The 12,064-nt window shown below is 40.9% G+C and overlaps 1 protein-coding gene across 1 annotated transcript in view; it reads right to left on the reverse strand.

Annotated features, from left to right (window-relative positions):
- LOC120417849 (cadherin-99C) overlaps positions 1-12,064 on the reverse strand; it is a 204,877-nt gene that overhangs the window by 121,674 nt on the left and 71,139 nt on the right. The window lies entirely within an intron of this gene.

Here is a 12,064-nt window from a genome sequence, read left to right on the forward strand (position 1 = left end):
CTTTTCATGGACGCGGCCCAGGTTTTAAGTTATGAGTTTAAGCTTTTTTACGTGTTTGTTTGTTTTCTTTTACCTTGTAGCATTTTTTTTGTCTGCGCAAGCACTTACGTGAGTATGTTTTATGAGCACACTACATCTGAGGGTTAACTGGAAGGGTTCGCCGCTTTCACGGTCGATGAAGTCTCGTGTGGGAACTTTAAACGAGGTTGCTCAGCTCAATTAGGCCGGTTGATATGGAGTTCAACTCACGACTACTAGCCGGGGTTAATTAATTTGCCAGTGTCAATTGGTTCGGGAACAAATTGCTACACGGTGGTAATGGCCACTTTTACGAAATTCTTGACCTTGGCGGAAATTTTCCCACAGTGCATGTGCAAACCCTCGCGAAAGGAAACACTTATAATTGGAGCGATTTATTCCGATGTGAAATCGCTGCAAGGGTTACGATTTATTAGAGCCGAGATTACCGACACGGGACTTCTGACTGTGGAAACCAGAATGCTTTAACGATCATGATTCGTTCGTTCACATACGGTAGCCACGGGGCACTTGCAGGGCTTCTTCGTCGGCGAAGTGTGCGTACATTTCCGAGGCCCAGAACCCGCAAAGCCGTGAAAGGGGAACGGAAGTCCCGAAAAGTTTGGTCTCTCAGTAAGAATTTGTGGTTTCCTTCGAGGAACGAGGGTGCGTTGAAGTGGATCGAGATCGTGATCACTCACCTGGAAAACAAAGAGAAGAAATAAAAGCAAATATTAGTGAGAGGTAGGGTTTGAGAAATATACATGTTATAAGGGTCGAACGAACATAAATTTGGTAAATAGATATATTGAATTTCACTCAAGACTTATGTGGTAAATTTGAATTGAAAGTTTCAAAGCTGTGTCTTCTACCACAGTTCACCTTTGCACAGCTCAAAGCAATTGCCATCAAAAGCAACTAATCATAACCTATAAATGTCACATCATACCCATTCAACATCTGAAAGAAAGTCCTCCCAGATCGCTACACAGCGCAGACAGTTTCCAATCTCGCTGATAGATCGTCCAACTCTACAGCGCAGGACGAAACTGGTCCGGAGTGGGGTGCCCTAGAAGTCGGTTCATTACCGTGATGGTTTATGGTCTCGTCGCAGATTAGAAGCCCTCACCATGAGGCAATTATCGATTGACATCGTCGTCGAATCTATCGACAAGCAAGGAATTAATATTAATAATGCTTCATGAGCTTGGGGGGCACACACAGAAAACAAAATCTTGAGCAATTGCACGTGATCTCACCCAGAAAGGCAACCCGGGCTTGCCAACGTCGGCCACCGGTGGCCCCGGTGACAGTGATAAATGTATTTCTAATTACATTTGTCCATTTGTGACATGTTTGGGTTGACGGCAGAACGGAGACATGGTTCCCAATAAGTCCACCGCCGGTCGGCGAGGCAGCAGGTATATACTCTTGGTTGGCCCTCTGAACTTCATGGGATGTTGTGTTTATTATGATGTTTCGAGCACGAGCTGAAGATTCTAAGCTGTTGATATCGACTCTTTGCTTTTAAGCCTTGCGACATCAGTTCAAACGAACTAAAAAAGTGACGCCTTAAAGAGCATGTATCCTCTCCTAAAATTCAAATAACTTAAGCATTCTGTTCCGGATTCCTCAAATGATTTACTGCTTATAACACTCAAGAGCATCTTACCCTCGCCCTCACCTAAATATGGTGCTCCAGTAGCCAAGATTGCAGCGCTCGCGGCACAATCCTGTTATATTTTATCACCTTTCCAGTGACCTCCGCACATACCTTGCCCCCACTTCCTGAAAATATCTGTTCAAGATCTCTCGCCGTGAGACCCAGGCCCCCGAAAAGGAAAAACATTCCGCCCCGGGGGCGCCCGACTCAACTGGCAACCGTCAAATTATGACAAAATAAAAGAAAATAATAAAAAAAACAGCAGTGAGATAAAAAAAACGAAGCATAACAACTGTGGCGGGGCCAAGCCAACACTTATCCAGCAATTTCCTTTTGTTTACAACTTCGTGTGGACCTTAGCGGAAAATTTGGTCCACCAAGGGACCCAGCATCCAGCCAAACCCCCTTGCTGCAGTCAGCAGAGTAGTGCAATGGGTTAAGAGGAAAACGATTATAAAACACTTAGCGACCGCGACGGTGTGCTGCAAGGGAACGCCAGAGCGAGCGCGAGCTTTACCGCAAAAGTGTCGCCAGAGAGTGTTTTGTTGTTTTCGTTTCTCACACAGAAAAGTGTTTGCCTTTTTATTGTATTACGGTAAATAATAATAAACAGATAAACTGTGGCTAATAGTTGTGGAAATCCCGTTTTTCTTTTTTTGCGCCTCTTTCGAGGTGAGATCGTTGCATGGTGAATAGACTAAGTCGGTTGCAGCACACTTCAATCTTGCCTAACTGCACTTTTGTAATAATTGTTTTTGTTTTATTTGCGGAAGTATACATTATAAGCATTATGCTTGACTTCGTCGCCGTCGTGCTAACTTGTCGTAAGTGCATTTTGGGTCAAATTGAGTTAAGGGTTTACATACATGTAGAAAATTTAAAATTTCATATTACAGAAAATTTATTAAAGCAACTTAAAAGATGATTTTCAAACACTCCTGAAAGTTTCATGAAGGTATTTCATGATTTAACTGAGTTAGAGACGATTTAAGCTCAGAGTTTTGCCATGCGCAAAGCAAACTGTCTAACTTTCTGAGCGTTTTTCCCTGAACACCAAGTTGATTTACGGGTGAAACGATATCTCGAGATGAGACGGACCAAATTGGCTGAAATTTTGGGTGAAGACTCCCAAGACATATTCCGTATGCATGACGAAGCCCGATTTTGAAATTTTGAATTTGCAAAAAATACAAAAATCAAAAACGGGCGATTTTTTATAGAAAAAACAGAAAAATATTTTTATCTTTTTATAAAATAAACTTTTTGAAAATCGGCCTTCGTCATGCACACGAGACCGGTTTAACGAGTCTTCACCAAAATTTTGATCCAATTTGATCGAAGCAATGTTTAGATATCGTGGCACCCGTTTTTTGAAAATGCTAACTTCAAATAGCTATATCTCGGCAAACCTACAACGAAATGTCTTCAAATTTGTTTTGTTAATAGATGAAAAGTAATATTTTAATGCCCTGAAAACAGATTTTAAAAAAAGTTTAAGTGTGTGCTCAAACCCACCTCTGACATTGTTGCCGATTTACATGTATGTAACCCCTTAAGAACGCCATTTTGTGCAGCTCACAATGCCTCACCTTTTGACCTACACAGATCCCCAAAATTCGATTTCAATCCTGAGATATCAACGAAATCCGAAAAATCTCCGTGCATTTTTGTCACTTTACATATGAAAGTAGTTTGAATCTTGTCGTGCTATCTTGTGACTCCCTGAAAATTGATGTTAGTGCGACAACTGGCCAAAGGGATTTCAGGTCCGAACGCGTTTGACGCACGTACAAGTTAGACTACCGTAAACATTTGTAAATAGAACTCGGGACTCTAGCAACCAAATTCAACCAAACTTCGGGACAATGCACATAATGGTCAGCCAAACAAAACGTGTTTGATATTGTTTACATTGCGTGCTCTAGTTTTTGTTTATTCAAGGTCAAACATTAAAACGCGTTTTTCTCGAAACGTCGAAATGGCGGGTGTGACAAGATAGCACGATGACGTCGACTTGATTAAAGGAATCGTATATTGTCAAACATAACCAATTGTAGTCTAGTATTTGTTTTCTATTTCTGAAATCAAATTTTCATTGTGGTTTTCTTTACATTTTGCATGAAACGCGAATAAAACGCGTTGCAATTTCCACTGGCAGGCAGTGAAATTATAGGAAAGTCAAAGTCTGATACAGATTAAATCCGGTTGAATGAAGTGACAGCCCTCGCGCTGCCTAAAACGGTAAAGCAATACCAACCTCCTTTTGCAGACGGAAATTGTATGGGTAATTCTCCGCCAACTCACACAGCAGTTGCCCCGACCCCTCTTCGATTTGCGTGAAACTTTGTCCTAAGGGGTAACTTTTGTCCCTGATCACGAATCCGAGGTCCGTTTTTTGATATCTCGTGACGGAGGGGCGGTACGACCCCTTCCATTTTTGAACATGTGAAAAAAGAGGTGTTTTTCAATAATTTGCAGCCTGAAACGGTGATGAGATAGAAATTTGGTGTCAAAGGGACTTTTATGTAAAATTAGACGCCCGATTTGATGGCGTACTCAGAATTCCGAAAAAACGTATTTTTCATCGAAAAAAACACTAAAAAAGTTTTAAAAATTCTCCCATTTTCCGTTACTCGACTGTAAAAAAATTTGGAACATGTCATTTTATGGGAAATTTAATGTACTTTTCGAATCTACATTGTCCCAGAAGGGTCATTTTTTCATCTAGAACAAAATTTTTCATTTTAAAATTTCGTGTTTTTTCTAACTTTGCAGGGTTATTTTTTAGAGTGTAACAATGTTCTACAAAGTTGTAGAGCAGACAATTACAAAAATTTTGATATATAGACATAAGGGGTTTGCTAATAAACATCACGAGTTATCGCGATTCTACGAAAAAAAGTTTTGAAAAAGTTGGTCGTCATCGATCATGGCCGTTCATGGTCACCCGCGACAGACACGGACGACGAAACAAAGAGAAACGCAAAAAGTAACTTTTTCAAAACTTTTTTTCGTAAAATCGCGATAACTCGTGATGTTTATTAGCAAACCCCTTATGTCTATATATCAAAATTTTTGTAATTGTCTGCTCTACAACTTTGTAAAACATTGTTACACTCTAAAAAATAACCCTGCAAAGTTAGAAAAAACACGAAATTTTAAAATGAAAAATTTTGTTCTAAATGAAAAAATGACCCTTCTGGGACAATGTAGATTCGAAAAGTACATTAAATTTCCCATAAAATGACATGTTCCAAAATTTTTTACAGTCGAGTAACGGAAAATGGGAGAATTTTTAAAACTTTTTTAGTGTTTTTTTCGATGAAAAATACGTTTTTTCGGGATTCTGAGTACGCCATCAAATCGGGCGTCTAATTTTACATAAAAGTCCCTTTGACACCAAATTTCTATCTCATCACCGTTTCAGGCTGCAAATTATTGAAAAACACCTCATTTTTCGCATGTTCAAAAATGGAAGGGGTCGTACCGCCCCTCCGTCACGAGATATCAAAAAACGGACCTCGGTTTCGTGATCAGGGACAAAAGTTACCCCTTAGGACAAAGTTTCACGCAAATCGAAGAGGGGTCGGGGCAACTTTTCCCGATTTCGTGTGAGTTGGTAGAGAATTACCCGTATAATATTATGCTCGACATTTTTAACAGGATAAGGGAAAATCTCCACTGTATCATCATGTAAGTTTCACATGGACTTGGTCGGTTTTTTGGGTAGGTGAATGGTCTAAGGAGGCGAGTGGTAACGACCTTTACATTGTTATTCGAATCCTTCGTGTGTTCTCAGTTCTAACGGGAAAGCTTTCAATTCTTCTCATCTTCTCATTAGATGCAAATAAAAAATTAGAAGTGTGTTATTGCTATTAACAAACTTAATTAAAGTATTGAATAGAAATCAATTCATCTTCTGAAACTACCACTTGCCGCCATCAGCACGCTTCTACTTCCCTATTTGACACACTTTCCCGCTTGACGATTTCCTATCACTCACAATGCATCTTTACCGAACCCTCCCAAGAATATAATAGCCCATAATGGCTCAAGCCCTTTTTTGCTGCTCCCGGTCCTCCTGACCATTAGAAAGTACACACAGCCAGCTTGGGAGGTTCCAGTGGGGACATCTCGTCGGCTTATCTCCGCTGCGCAGACCCGCGGGAGACACAACTATTTGCATAATGGCCGCACGTACAGACACAGTTTCATTTCGGTCGGTTCGAGCTGGAGTTTCGTTTAGTAGGTCTGTTCCTGGCTGCTGGTTATTGGGTCGCTGCGGCCGAGGTCGCCTCCAGGGAATAATTGATTTAATGATGGACCCCTATTGATGAAACAATGTTGCAGTGGCCGGCTCTTTGCTGCGACAAGAGTGTCCATTTCCGGAATGCACTCGCGCGACCACCAGCCAGGAAATTATATCGCTGGAAGCCATAAAATAACAGTTTGGATGTCAAGGAAGGGCATCCATCATGTCATTCTATAGGCTAAGCCCTAATCATCATTAGAATAGAGGGAGATTTCAACGGTCAGATTACAACGCCGGCGACGAACCTCCATCATCTTCCGAGTCATCAAAACATCCAGCCTAATGAAAGCTAGATCGCAGAGATCACGCAAACGATCGTGGCGGAGATCATCGCTTGGGAAATCTTGCCCCCTACTATCGCGAGCGAGAGAGCTAGTTCTGCTAGATTGAGCCATGAACCTCGTCGTGAACATCCCACGCACCGTACATAAACAATTCCATAATGATCTTGAAACGTTGCTTGACGGTCGTCGCCTGCGGCCCCGCAGCGAATTCTGCAGAACCAGTTTGTTGTCGCATCAATTAATTAGAGCTAATTTGACAAATTTATTGCCGATGGCAACGCGGTCGGTCGGTCTACTTTGTAGGTTCGAGGGGCGCGCGCACGCGCAGGACTTCATTAAATTTTATGTCCTGCAAAGGGGGAAGTGCGATCGTACCGTACTCTAGAACCCCAGCTCTCGATAAATACTCGATTAACGATGGGTGCTGACAGGGGTGGCTTGTACCTAAAGTGCTGAGCGAGTTGTGGAACTAAATGGCGGCACCTTTTGATATCTTGAGGTGGGTCCTCCGGTGGTGATGATGTCACTTCTTCAAGGTGACGGCTAAATGCCAATGCCATTTTGTAGCTTGCAAAACGAGATGTCCTGTAGGACTACAAAAAGCTGTGTTTTAACTCCAATTAGACTTGTTGAAATTTGTAATGTCATACGGAACACTCTTCATTCAGGTTAGCAAATTGAATTCCCCTACGACACAAACGATCGGAAATTGTTTTCACACATTCCAGCAATGTTTGTCATTTTCTGAGCCATGCAGCTATGCAGTGTAAGTCCGCCGGGAATGTTAATGTTATTTATGGACGAGTCACAATACACGCAATCCTCCATAAATAATGATTAATAACGATTAAGTACACCTGATTACGTTTATTTCTCTCGCGCGCTGCTTCCAATCCAACGCGCACAAAGCCGCTGCAGAACAACATTGTACAAGTGTGTAAATAATTCCAAAGCAGTACAATTTGCACCTTAACAAGTCCCCCGTAGTGGTTGGTGGTGGTCGGTCACTGCGTGGGCGCGCTTCTAAGACCCTGCCTTAAGACTTCACGATGGCATAAATCAAGTTGAGCGCGCCGTGTAAGCCAAAGTTTGGAGGGGTTGAAATTAGCATCCGAAAGCGTTTTCCACAATGTCACATTCCAGTCGGTGGCCAAGTGAACAACGATGGCCCTTCTTGAACGTTGAACAATATGCTAGAAACTGGAGTACGGCGGCCAAGGTTTGTTTGGAAAAGGTCTGCGAGGTTTTGAGGTTTGGTCTCGAGGAAGACTTGAGACAACCCCGCGCATTTATGTGGCAGTTTGTGGGTTTAATCGTGTACCTTATATAGAAGTAACGAAAGTGCTTAAACCTGAACCCAAAGATCAAGGATAGGGAACGTGCCACCAACCGTGCAAATAATTATTAACACCTCATTTTTCTTGCGGGCTCAAGTCTCGTCTGGCACCAGTCGGTCCATATTGTTTTAATTAAATTACCAACCATCGCGACTTTGGGTCGTTTAGTTAAATAAGGAAAGCCTCCAGCCAAACCCGTTATGAGCTGCTCCACAGAAAATGCCAACTCCACGGGCAGCCTGGAGATCAATTATCGGCTCAGTCCAGACAGAGTGTAGCAGGTTCAGCCTCCCATTCAATGTCAATCCACACAAAAGCCACATTTTGTCACCTCTCACCAACGGTGTTGGAGGACCAAAACTTGCAGAAACCCCTCAAAAGCTGATCACGATTTTGATCTATTTTTATAACCTCATTCCGGCCACAGGTTCTACCATTCCGTCGGCAGTGGCGGCACTTCTGGTCAGACCGCCAAGCCACAAGTGCAACATATCGAATCGGATTCGGTATCCTTCGCATAACTGTTACCCCCGGTTCGTGGTCGTTGCTGTTGTTGTTCAGAACACACAAAGTGAATGGCACAGCCAGCAGCCATTCACGTATCGTTCACACCATCGTTCTGTCCTTGGGCACATATGGGAGGGAGAGATATTTGGCTGGCGAGTAGGTTGACCCACGCCGGACAGATTTATTACCCGTAGCGGCCTAAATGGAGTGATTAGAACTAGTGGTCGTGGCAGCTTGTGGGAATGACGGTGTTTAAATCGGCTGTGGTTAGGTGCTGTTGGGCACTTGTACTAGCTTTTGTATGGTTTTTGGTGACTTCAGAACGTATAACTACTAGGATGTAACAAAAATGCCTTTTTGGCGGGCATTCAAGGGTTTGTTCCGGTGGGCATACTGAGCCCAAATCCGAAATATTAGCTTGATTGGACGTAACAGGAGCTGGCGCTCCGCCCTTCAATTTTAAATGGGATTTAACCCGTAAAAATACTTTTTTTTCAAAAATGTCTATTTTTGAGGCACTTTGGCCACAAATGCCAAAAACATTACTGGCGTGTAGGCCAGATCCTTGCGCATCTTTTGGTATATATAACATTGAAGTTTGGAGCACCCTGGAGCTCGGTACAGACCTTCAAAGTTTGGCATTTTTTCGATAAATTGGCCCCGGCAAAATCAAATGGCGTCTCGGGCGTCGCGAGGAGCGACGCATATCTTTTTTGCCGGGGCCGATTTTTCGAAAAAATGCCAAACTTTGAAGGTCTGTACCGAGCTCCAGGGTGCTCCAAACTTCAATGTTATATATACCAAAAGATGCGCAAGGATCTGGCCTACACGCCAGTTATGTTTTTGGTAAACGCATTGGTGGCCAAAGTGCCTCAAAAATAGACATTTTAGAAAAAAAGTATTTTTATGGGTTAAATCCCATTTGAAATTGAAGGGCGGAGCGCCAGCTCCTGTTACGTCCAATCAAGTTCATATTTGGGATTTGGGCTCAGTATGCCCACCGGAACAAACCCTTGAATGCCCGCCAAAAAGTCATTTTTGTTACATCCTAATAACTACTATCAACAACTTATCTTCCACTTCTCTCCAATCTACCCTCAAGATCTGCAATCAAATCAACGCCACGTCAAACCGATCCCACCCATCGACTCGGATTCATTAGCTTCCTAATACCTCTCCTTCAACGTTCTATCCCCAACGCGCTCTGTCATCGACTGCACTTGTGCACCAATTGCCAATCTCGTTAGTGTCCCAAGCGCGCATTCCAGCACCCCGGAGGTCCTCGCTCGTGGACCCCATCCCCCCGTTGACGATGACGACATTCCAACCCCAACTCCTCCTCAGTCACACGTCGTTCAGCTGCTGCATCCCAAGCATCGCGACCATCACAAAAATATAAAATAAATAAAACGTCCCGGCCGCAAGCGCAAATACCCGCGCGCTCGATCTTCTTTGTGTCACATTGCCGAGCCCGGGCCTCAACGGATGCAACGGTAACCTGGCCAAGACACGCAAGCCGGCCCTACGAATCTCGTTAACCCGCGCGGGACGAACCGTTTGTGCCGGGCTCGCGCAGGTCGATATTTACGACCGTTTTGTTACCGTAAATTCAATTACATTTATTTTACAACATATTTCCTTCGCTAATTTTATCGCTCTTTCATTATCTCGGACTCGGTTAGAGAGTACTCGGGTAAGCGAAAAAAAAGGGGAGGAAACTGGGGGGGAGGGCACCCTTTTTATGCTGCTTGGAAGCTCGAAGGAATGGGTAGCATTCGAATAAATTTTCTCCAGCTAGCTAGCTAGCGTCCCACGTCCATCCGGCCGCTGTCGAAGTCCTTCAAGAAGCGAGATGGGAGAACCACTTGGCAGGCAGGCTGTCAACGGGGCCAAACCTTCGGCCGAAGGGTCGACGCCAGAGGCGTAGCGAGGGGTTATCGTTGAAGTCGCCCAAAGTTGGGCTTTTCAATTCTGAAGGAATTTCTAAAAGAGTGGAATCTAGATTAAATTTTCAAAAAGTCCTATCTGCACAGAAACTCATAAGACCTAAGTTGTTTTGAAAATTTACTTTAGATATAAAACTGAAGACTTTAGCTTGGATTCACAAAGATCTCATTTTAACTCAAATCATCCTACAATTTGGATAGGTCAAGATTTGAAGATCTGACAACCCTGCCAAGAGTTATCATCACTAAAAAAGGATAACACTTCAGAAAAATAATGATCATTGAAGATCTGGCAACCCTGTTGTATGATATCACTACCTGTATTTTTTTTTGTAGGCTGAATATTGTAATCTATACGGAAAATGAAATCAAGAAGTTATTCTCCTATTGGAAGATGGATTTTTGAAGGCATTCATTAAATCTGTGAAATCGATACTTTTCTGAATAAAAAGACATATACTTCTGGGAATTACAACAATGACTAGGGTTAGTGAAATTTCACGATTTCGCGGACAGTGTGAAATCCGTGAAATTTGACTATTTCCGCGAAATCCCGTGAAATTTTATGTTTTTTTTGAAACTGTAACGATTTTTCTCAAAATATTTCATCAAACTCAAATAGGAATGAAAATAATCTTAAGAACGAGTGAAATACCCTTTTTAAATAAATAGTATAGGGTTATTGGATTTTGACGATTTCGCAGACGGTTTGAAATTCTTGAAATTTATCAATTTTCTGATTTTTTGTTTCAAATGAGATCATAATAAATATTTCTACCATAAAGACTATTTAAGTAAATTTTATTATTTTTCAATTGAAAAGCTTAATTTGAACCATTTGAAGAATTGTTCAGATTTTTCAGTTTTTTAGAAACTAACTAAATTTCATCCGCTGTAGTAAAAATTTAACTACTATTTTATTTGAAAGGTATAATTTCAAAATTAACAGCACTTAAAAGGACCTAATAAAAACAAGCAATGAATAAAAAATAATAATTTCAAAACCAATTAAAAGAATCAAGCTTCGTTTTTTTTTCAAAATAAAATGAAGAGTATTTTTTATCTTTGAAATCACATTTTAAAAACACTTAAGATTTTTTTTTCTGATTCCTGTTTAATTTTAACGATATTTGATTATTTGGGTGGATGTTTCTCGTGAAAGTTAAAAAATATTACCTTTTTTTGTATTCTATTCTCATTTCAATATAAATTTCGATTTCGTTACAAATTATATTATTTTTGCATTGAGATGAAAAATTTAAAAATTATTTTGAATGGGCTCAATGTCGCAGAAAATTCAAACTATTTAATTAATTTTGGATCCACAAGATTGTTAAATCTTGTTTTGATATGAAATTCAATAAAATGTTAACTGATAAAAAAGAAGCAAATCAGCGAAAACTGTTCAGCTGTATTCGTCGAACATTAAAAAAAAGCAGTTCAATAAATGAGAATAAGCATGTCCTACATTTTGTTTCAAAATATAAATTGAACCATTAACCATAAACCAGATGGATTTTTTTTTGAAAATTAGGAGATTTTTTTTGTGTCGCGTTCAAATTTAGTTAAGTTTTTTTTTTTAGTTTAGTGAAGAATAATGTATAATGAAGCTTAAAAAGTAGTTTCTTTGATTTAAACATAAGATTTTCAGAGTTATTTTACCATTTTTCACGTTCCGCGAAATTTTCGTGAAATTTTGTGTTTTTTAATTGAGGTCCCCGTGAAATTTGCAATTTTCGAGCGTGAAAAATCACTAAGCCTAACAATGACCCATGAAATCAAAATTTCAACAAAATAGAAGAATGTTTCAAAAGAATTAATTTTGAAACAATCCAATGCATTGGCAAAGACCAATAACCATACCCCAGAAAACGCCCCTGGTCTGTGTTGAAGCCACATCGAGATGGCGGTATTCATTAAAATACAACATAACACTACTCGACAAAACAAAACTTGTGTCAAGGGATTGACGATATCTCATCCGTTCCTGAGAGAAA

The sequence above is a fragment of the Culex pipiens genome, chromosome 1, assembly GCF_016801865.2.
Source record: "Culex pipiens pallens isolate TS chromosome 1, TS_CPP_V2, whole genome shotgun sequence".
NCBI classification, from domain to species: Eukaryota; Metazoa; Arthropoda; class Insecta; order Diptera; family Culicidae; genus Culex; species Culex pipiens.